General features: G+C 42.9%; 1 long non-coding RNA gene across 1 annotated transcript; it reads right to left on the bottom strand.

The window, feature by feature from the left end:
- Window positions 1-1,419: 1,419 nt before the first annotated feature.
- LOC128875005 (uncharacterized) lies at window positions 1,420-8,442 on the bottom strand. The gene is made up of 2 exons (XR_008456728.1): window positions 8,195-8,442; window positions 1,420-7,870 (listed from the first exon to the last, which is right to left on the bottom strand). It is a non-coding gene; the product is annotated as an uncharacterized LOC128875005 (long non-coding RNA).
- Window positions 8,443-8,581: the final 139 nt, after the last annotated feature.

The raw sequence follows: 8,581 nt of genomic DNA, 5'->3' as shown, positions 1-8,581 counted from the left end.
CCCCCCCCCCCCCCCCCCCCCCCCCCCCCCCCCCCCCCCCCCCCCCAAGAAGTGTGCATGCGTGGAAGGGTTTACTGTGAACGGACGGTTCGGGTACAGATCACAACAGCAGCAATATGAAATATGACGCAGTATTGAGCTGACAGAACGAATGACAAAAATAAGAAAAAAAAAAATAATAAAACAAAAACTTGTTACTCCAGCCGCTAGAAATAAATGTAAGATGTAATTCAACAGTGGTATGCGAACTGCGTATGATTTTCTGGACTCGAGGGGGTCGCGGGGGGAGTGTCGAGGTCGTCGTGTCGTCGGGTCGGTAATCCTCGTAATTCGCGGGGATTTATCTTTTTGGGAACCCTACCCTCCCCCCTCCCACCGGAAAAAAAACACTCGGATACTCTTACACACACACGCACACACACACAAACACACACACACACACACGCAGAGCCATACGCGTTGTTCTTTAAAATCACAAATCAACGACGGACGTTTTTTCGACGCGGCACGTATTTTTGTGCACGATCGGAAAGCAAACGACACGCAATTTTTAAATAATCGACACACCACCCCACCCCGTCCGCGCGACCGTAACCCGTCGGTTTAACCACTACCACCCACCCCCCCCTCCCCCCCCCCGACGTCCCGTGGCCTGCAGTGTTTGGCGTATCACGCGGCCCTCAGTCTAACGTTTAAGGAATCTTTAAGTAATACTTGAATCGATAAACTAAAATAAAAATAATAAAAAAAGAGAACGCTAAGGAGATACAAATATGAAATAATAATGAAAAAAATGGGTGTTATTTTTAGATGTCTATTAGATTATCAGAACCAGAAAACTAAATGATAAAAAAATGCTTAAATCATATAAAAACGAATAAAAAAAAAAAAAACGAGAAAAAACCTACTATTAATACTACTACTACTACTACTATTACTACTACTGCTGCTACTACTTCTACTACTATTACTACCGTACTTGTAATAAGGATTTAAAGGAACATAGGAACTTAGTTGATGCGATTTCACATGATGCAACTTTTTGAGAAGAGCGTCCCTCTTTTTACGTGATACCTGCGCAGGACCGGCAGCCCACCACCGTATATCGACGCTAAAACCCAGGGAAACACGCGGTTCACGCGGTTGCTCTTTTTTTCTTTGCGACACGAAGGAAAACAAAGACAGCGTACAAACAGGAAGGAAAAAAAGACACGAACCGGACGGGAAGGGGGAGACGGTTACGGATGATAGAACGTATACACCCTCGCCCCCTCCCGAAACCCCACCCACGCTTCCCGCGATCGTCGATAACAGATACTCCTTTTTATCTCGAGCGTTGGACATGTCGCGCGCAGTCCTGTGCAGGTGCGGCCGATAATTGTGGGCGTTGAAAGGGACGAGGACGACGTTGGGCGACGGTATCTTGTTTCTCTCGTTTTTTTTTTTTTTTTGTCTCTTCTGTTTCGCGAAAACCTCTCCCAAAGAAGCGTCGCGTCGTCGTCGTCCCCTTCCGTCGCGCTCAGGGACACCTTTTTCCTCGAGACGTTTTGCCGCTTTCATTGTTTAGATGATTACTATTTAACGACACAGATAACAAAAAGAAGAATAAGATGTATGACGATGACGAAGGAGGAGACGAAGAAGAAGAAGAACGTACCGGGACGATCGTGACAAAGCGTCGACGGAACCTGTTAACGAGGGGTGGGGTCGCGCGTTAATTATTGCGAGGTGGGCTTTTCGTTTCAGGAACCAATTGTAAACAAACAAACAAACAAACAAAAAAGAAAGAAAAAAGAAAGAAAAACCGAAATATAAACGAAGACATTTCGCGAGAGACGGGGCGTAGAGACGAGAGAGAACAGGGTTCAACGATGAGGTGGCGAAGACTCGAGGATCGTCCGAGAGAGCAACGCGACTCGGCCATTTTTTCACCGAGTAACGCGGTCGTCGAGTCCTCCTCGACTCGACACCTTGAGACGCCTTGACCAACCTGGGGAACGACAACTGGCCGCGCAGAAGAAGTAAGGTACAAAGGGGAACTAGAGGAGAGGGTACAGAGAATGTGATATAGGATTAGAGACGGAATAGAGGTGGCTAAAAAAGAGGAACGGAAGAACGAGGGGTGAGATCGAGCTAAGATAAAACGAAGGTAGGGGTAGAGACAGCCATGAGACAGAAATGGGAACCAGTGACGAACCTGGTAGATGATCTAAAACTGGCCAGTAGAGAGACGAAATAGCAGTGAGTGTAAAACTACCGCCTAACAAAAACGAGACCAAGAGATGAGCCACGAGAGCAAGAGATGCCGGGGAGACGAGAACTAGAGCATGACAGGGAAGGGCTAGCGAGGAAGAGCAGCCAGAGACGAGATAAGAACGAGAATCAGAGAGCAGAACAGCAGATGAAAGACGAGAACAGCGTAGCAGGGAGGGGAGGAGAACGTGAGAGAGGGTAGATTAAATCTCCAGAGAAAGGTTTCACGGGTGCCGACATTGCAATCGCGCAATTGCCACGTGGCGATACTCCTTCAGACGAAAAGTGCGGTCCTTTTCTCGGTCGTTGTTGAGCCACGTAAAGCTGTCACGGAGAGTCCCTCTGGTCTTGGTCTGGCGAGGGTAGCGAATAGAGGAGGCAGAAAAGGAGGCGAGACGCGCGGCCTGCAAGGACGATCCTCGAGGGGAGTTAGAGAAGCGAGTTAGAAGGGGTTGGTACCGCAGGAAATGCTCGAGAAGTGTTGGCGAGGGGATGAGAACGCGGAAGTCGGATGATAAGGGAAGGGGGGTGGGAGGGAGGGAGGGAGGGCGGGGGATGGCCCACGATCAACGAGAGTTTTCGCGATACGGTGCAAGGAGGATTAGACTGGATGAGTAAGTGGCGTATATGTAAAATAGCGATGGGAACACTGAGAGCGATATAGGTTGGAGCTTGAGCGGTCTGTCCTGAGTGGGCGTGTCCCAAAACCATATCAGACCTGACGTAACACTTCAACAGGTATCACGTCAACTCTTCGTTGCATGATAGATCTGATTCGGAAGAATGAAAAATCATTGTATAGTTCACCGAGAAAATTTAGGAGGATCCGGTATTTCGTATCCGATTTGTCGTTCGAACGCTAATTCATTCGTGACTATGTAAATACTCTTTTCGGAAGAAAAAGCAAAATTTATGCAAGGAGGGTCGAAGATGACCTTGGTCATCGAAAGGTCGGAAAAAATTCGAACCGAAACCAATACCAAATAGCAGCAGGCAATCGGTATTGCGAAACGCAATTATACCACTGTTTGTCCAACCCAGTATTCGATAATGGGCGGAGCCACCCGCCCCTGAAAGGCGTGGTTTCCCCCCACGCGCGCTATGGACAGCCCACTCGCGCTCCTGGCCTATAGCAATGATCACAAGGGAGGAGCCACGTTGAGCTCTCTTGTCGCAATGAGCATTTAATCAACGGTAGGGAACGCTTAGTGGACTTAATCTTAGGAAGCGAGCCGATGAAATAATAAACGTGGCGAACAAAGAACGAAGGGGGAGGTTACAATGAACGAGGAGGTGTAATAAAACGACTGCGCGAGCCAGTTTCGTGCTCGTCGAGTATCGACGCAGTCTTTCGATGATTTTCGACGGAAAAAGAAAAATTTTACGATAAGAGGCGTAGACGGGAAGGGGAGGGGTTATGCGAAGTAAGACTCGAAGGTTTTTGTTTTTTGGGAAGGGCTGAAATCGAAGGTACGAGTGAAAATACGACGCGTTCTAAATATTTGAAGAGTGTGAGAGAAAATGGAGGAACAAATGCGAGGGAGAAGTTAGGTTAGGTGCGTGTCGCGAAGTGCACGCCTAAATATCGTGTGCGGGAACGATACACACGAGACAAGGGGGAGGGGTTTAATTAAATAGCAATAGGGGACGGTAAACAGCAACGGGAAATCGGAAATGCATGTATTAGGGAGAAGAAGAGGGTGTTGGCGGGAGTGATGCAAAGGGTGGGCGAAATGGAATGCGAAGCAGAATAAAAAGGACCGTTCTATCAATTTGTCAATAATTGTCATGATTCGATGGTCGATTGGTATGCCTACGATTGTACCTCCATTACCAGGTGGACGTATGGAAATATTCTTAATACGGTTCAGTGCGATTCTTATAATTATTATCATTATTATTAATTAATTAATTAATTGATTATCATTATCGATTATCATTAACAGTGCGAGAAGTAGGAATATACCAGACAAACAACAGAAAACAGTTGATAATGGCAACAAAAAAAAATGAAAGGCAACCACTTATATATTATTGTACATATTTACTTGTAACTGCTATTCATATTGCAGAGGTTTTGTTCTCTCAACAAATGATTTCCTCGATTCTGCGGGAAGAAAAAAAATGAATAAAATAAAATTTGTGTATTATTAAACCGTGTCACTGTTTATTGCCTGCACCTACTCCTCTAACTTCGCGTGCCTGTAATACGGAGCTCCAACGATCTGCCCTAGGTGAGTGGAACTATTCTAAGTCGATCTTTGACTTCTATTAGAATTACTTCGTTCGATACGCATAAATGCGTATCACCGGGCGGAGCTATGGCCAAAATAGGCGGAGCCAGACGACGTTTTCTTTACCCCACGCCCCCCATCGGACGAAACTCTCACACTGCCATCTATACAATTTCGTTTTTCTCTTACCTTTGCGTCCCATTTCTCGATCGAGACGCGAATCGAGGCTTGCTCGTTGACCAAACCGAACCTCCGTCGCGAGATAAGATTTATCATCCGCGTGCACATCGAGCTCGTTGCACGCGCTCGCCTCGCCGCGAAAGATCAAACACGATACGCGCGTTCTGACGCCATCTTGTGGATTTATGACCGTATCAGAGTATTGATTTCTTACTTGTGGCAAAAATTACGGCACCGCAGCTGGACGTTATTTGCCGACGAAGGAGGGTTTTAATTTATTATGAAACGTAGTCAAATTGCAGGAACGACGCCGAGTGCGCGCGCGAATCCGTCTTCGGCGGGGTATCGAGCTAGGATAATGATTGGTTCTGGACGGGTAATGTTCGTCGATGCATTTCGCGCTCAAGAAACGGGTTAATGGCTGTTGAAGACCGTTATGGATCGCGCTATGAAAGTCACACGATCTCGTATAAACTTTAATGGCTCGCTATGGGGAATTTTGATCACCTGTCTGCCGTTTTGTTACCCTCGGGCTTCCAGTTACACTATCGAAGCCATTAGAAAATCAATTATTCAGGCGTCATGAACTATATATCGAATGCTACTTGGATCGTGTATAATTTAAATATTCCCCAAAAATTCTGTTGTGTTCATTTTTGGATTTTTATACGAAATGTGAAATTTTATTTTAGGAGAAATTTTATTTTATTTTGAAATCGCGAGAAACTTTAATTCGAAGTTAGGTCGTGGAACAGCGATTGAACCTCGCCCTTTCACTTCTATCCAAATGGGTCATGTTTACATTTTCGTGTACTTGAACTTGTCTTTGCTTAACCCAGATGGGCGAAACCAGTCGGTTAATAAAAAATACGAGCCCGGGATCATTTAATAACGAAACGAACATTTTTGGAGGAACTTTAAATCTCAAAAAAGCATGGAAATTTGGAAAATTCGAGATTTCATAAAACACGTGCCCAAAAGATGTGGCAAAAATTTCAAAATCCCCACATCCGAGTGTATAATGTTACTGTTCGAATAACAGATGTTCAAATTTCGTCCACACCATTCGGATATTTTTCGGGTATTGGCAGTCACGCTCCCGATGGAAAAACAAAAAGATAGCGGTGGGGTAGGGCGAGTGAACGTGCGGTGAAAATGTTGAAATCGTCGAGCGTTTCGAGAGGAAATAGCGTGCGAGCGGCGTATCGGGTCGACAGCACGATGGATGGAAGGAAAATGAACGCGTGACGTCATTCCACACGCGGCAGAGGAACATTTTACAAAGCGACTAGATTCAGGGTCCTGCGACCCGGCTGAAGCACACGTTCGCTACGCATCCACGTTAATTACGAACGACACTCACGATCGGCCCTTCGCGGCGAGTAAAATCCGACCAACGTTCTCTGTGTTTGGCCTCTGGGTCGACCGAGTTTCACGGAACCCATGTATCACGAGCACGATGCTCAACGACACGCAGCACGTTATCGTATCGTTGATACACAGCTCGAGTACCCTTCGGCCAAGGACGAATCTGTTTGCGACCGGGTGGAAAGAATCAACGCTGTCGCTAAGGAAATTACGTCTTTGGAAATGGAAATGGAAAATGTTTGATTCATCGAGCTACGTCTCGCGGGGACATCAATGTTTTGTATAACTGGAACGTTGGGAGTTGCAGGTTTGAATAAAATTGTGGTAGATAAATAAAATTGTAATACTAATTTAAATTTGTCTAAGTGAGCGATAAAGAACATTCTGGATTGTGTGAAGCTGATGAAATGGAACTACATTTTATATATCTAAGTAAACAATATTCAACAAAATTGCGTTACCAGTATATGCATGTTGGTCGAAGAAAGTTCTGAATCATCATTAAAAATGTTATAACTTTTGTGTCATACATTGTAACTTGACCTGTGATTTTAATTCCAGTTACAAACGAAAAATAAAGAAAATTGGGCTTTGTAAGAAGAAAAATCACAGTTCAGAGAAAAACTGAGATATCGAATCTCGTACATTACTTTGAATAAAGTTATAAATCCTAATTTAAACGCTGTCAGATTTTAATCCTACTTGTAAGTGACAAGTAAAGAAAATTGAACTTCTAAGAAGGAAGTAAAGTATTACTATTCTTGTAACACTTTTCTTCTTCAGTAACTCTGATAGATTAGACTTTTGATAAATTGCTATGTTATATCTGGTACATCTCTTGAAATAAAATTCTCAGTCCTGGTTTGAAACTCGTTGGACTTTACATCTAGGTGTTAACGAATGATAAAGAAAATTACACTTTAAATAAAGGAAACAAAGAACTATTAACTCAAACATGGCGACGTTTCTAACCGCCATAGAGGTTAGGGTCGTATACAATAAATACGTTATTGTCAATAGAATTATAAAGGTTAAATTAGTCGACAATCAAATATTACGTACGATTTTCTATCGTAGGATCTAACAACAATCGTTGGCATCGCCAATTTGCGTGTACTTTGTTATAGAAAAAAAAAACACAAAGGTGAAAAAAGTTTACCATCTCGACTGAAAGTTCCATAACAGTGGCAAATTCAACTCCACTTCCGCATTTATAAAACAATGAGAGCGTCGTGGCTCCGAATGAATTTTAAATGCGTAACAATACTAACTCTAACTTCGCGTGTACTTGAACAATTATAGTTAGAGCTCACGGAGTGCTCTAGAAGAAAAAAAGTACTTTACTATGCAAGAAACGCCAAAAGTGCACGACCGCAATTTCGCGTGCAAACAAAATTAACGTGCTTCAAGTTTCAGGAAATGAAAAGGCATTCGGAGAAATGGAAAATAAATTCCGAGCACGTAGCTTAATTTCGTCCTTTTTTCACCCTCGTAATTTGAAATGCTCGAAACAAACGCGATGGAACTAAGAAGCTCTCAACTCGGAGTTTATAGCGACAATAAACTCCGAGAGAAATATATTTATATTTAGAGGTATTTAAATAATTGTTAAATATATATGTGAACATCGCAATGTTTCGAAACGAGCCAAAGTATTTCGAAATAAATGATTTTACTAAACATTCGAGCATAATCGTACCGTCATTGTCTTTGAGTATGCAAATATTAATAACATTATTATGTTGCACAAATGACGATAATTGATTGATTATGTTGCACAAAGATCGAGAGAATTGATTGCACTTTGGCGCCAACACAGCTTTCCTCTTCGTCCACTGAAAAATATAAAAGGAAACATTTAAAGCTTATTGAATTAAAATGAATATACAAAATGTATAGTACAGCTAAAATCTAGAATCGTTTACGTGTCTGAAAGGAAAACTACGTACTTTGAATGAGTTAAACTTTTCGTGTTTACATTGGGACTGAACGTCTGTATACAAAGGACGCGAGGGTCTGGAGGGGATGTTCCAGGAATTTTCAAACCGAATACCTACGCGTAAACATATTACGTGTTATTCTAACTGCCACGCCTATATTTCGGTCACGACATAATGTTTACGCAACGAAGAGAACCTTTTATCTCTAATATTACTTACTGCATACTTGCAATCAAAGATTCTTGTAAATTTGAATCTTCGAGCAGAATCTGCCTCCGTTCAGGACAATCTTCGATTCTTCGTTTTCTCGGTCAATGTTACCGCAATTCTATGTTCTATGTAAATTTCTTGATCGCAAGATTTTGTAAAACGATAATTTCTACCAAAATATCGACGTAAATGTAGATAGATCACGAATTAAGTCGATATTCGATTATATGTTCAACACGCCACTTTGCTGAACACCAGCGAGATGCCAACATGGGTCAAATGAACAATCGACTGTTGATCGAAGTTTCTGGTACTTGATCGAAGTAGTCACCGAGTTATATAAAAAATCAAAGTGAGCAATGTGGGAAATTTAGCGAAATTTTATGTAGATATCTT

Source organism: Hylaeus volcanicus, chromosome 4 (genome assembly GCF_026283585.1).
Source record: "Hylaeus volcanicus isolate JK05 chromosome 4, UHH_iyHylVolc1.0_haploid, whole genome shotgun sequence".
Taxonomy (NCBI): Eukaryota; Metazoa; Arthropoda; class Insecta; order Hymenoptera; family Colletidae; genus Hylaeus; species Hylaeus volcanicus.
The sequence above is the reverse complement of the archived record's forward strand: the minus strand, read 5'-3'. Positions and strand labels throughout refer to the sequence as shown.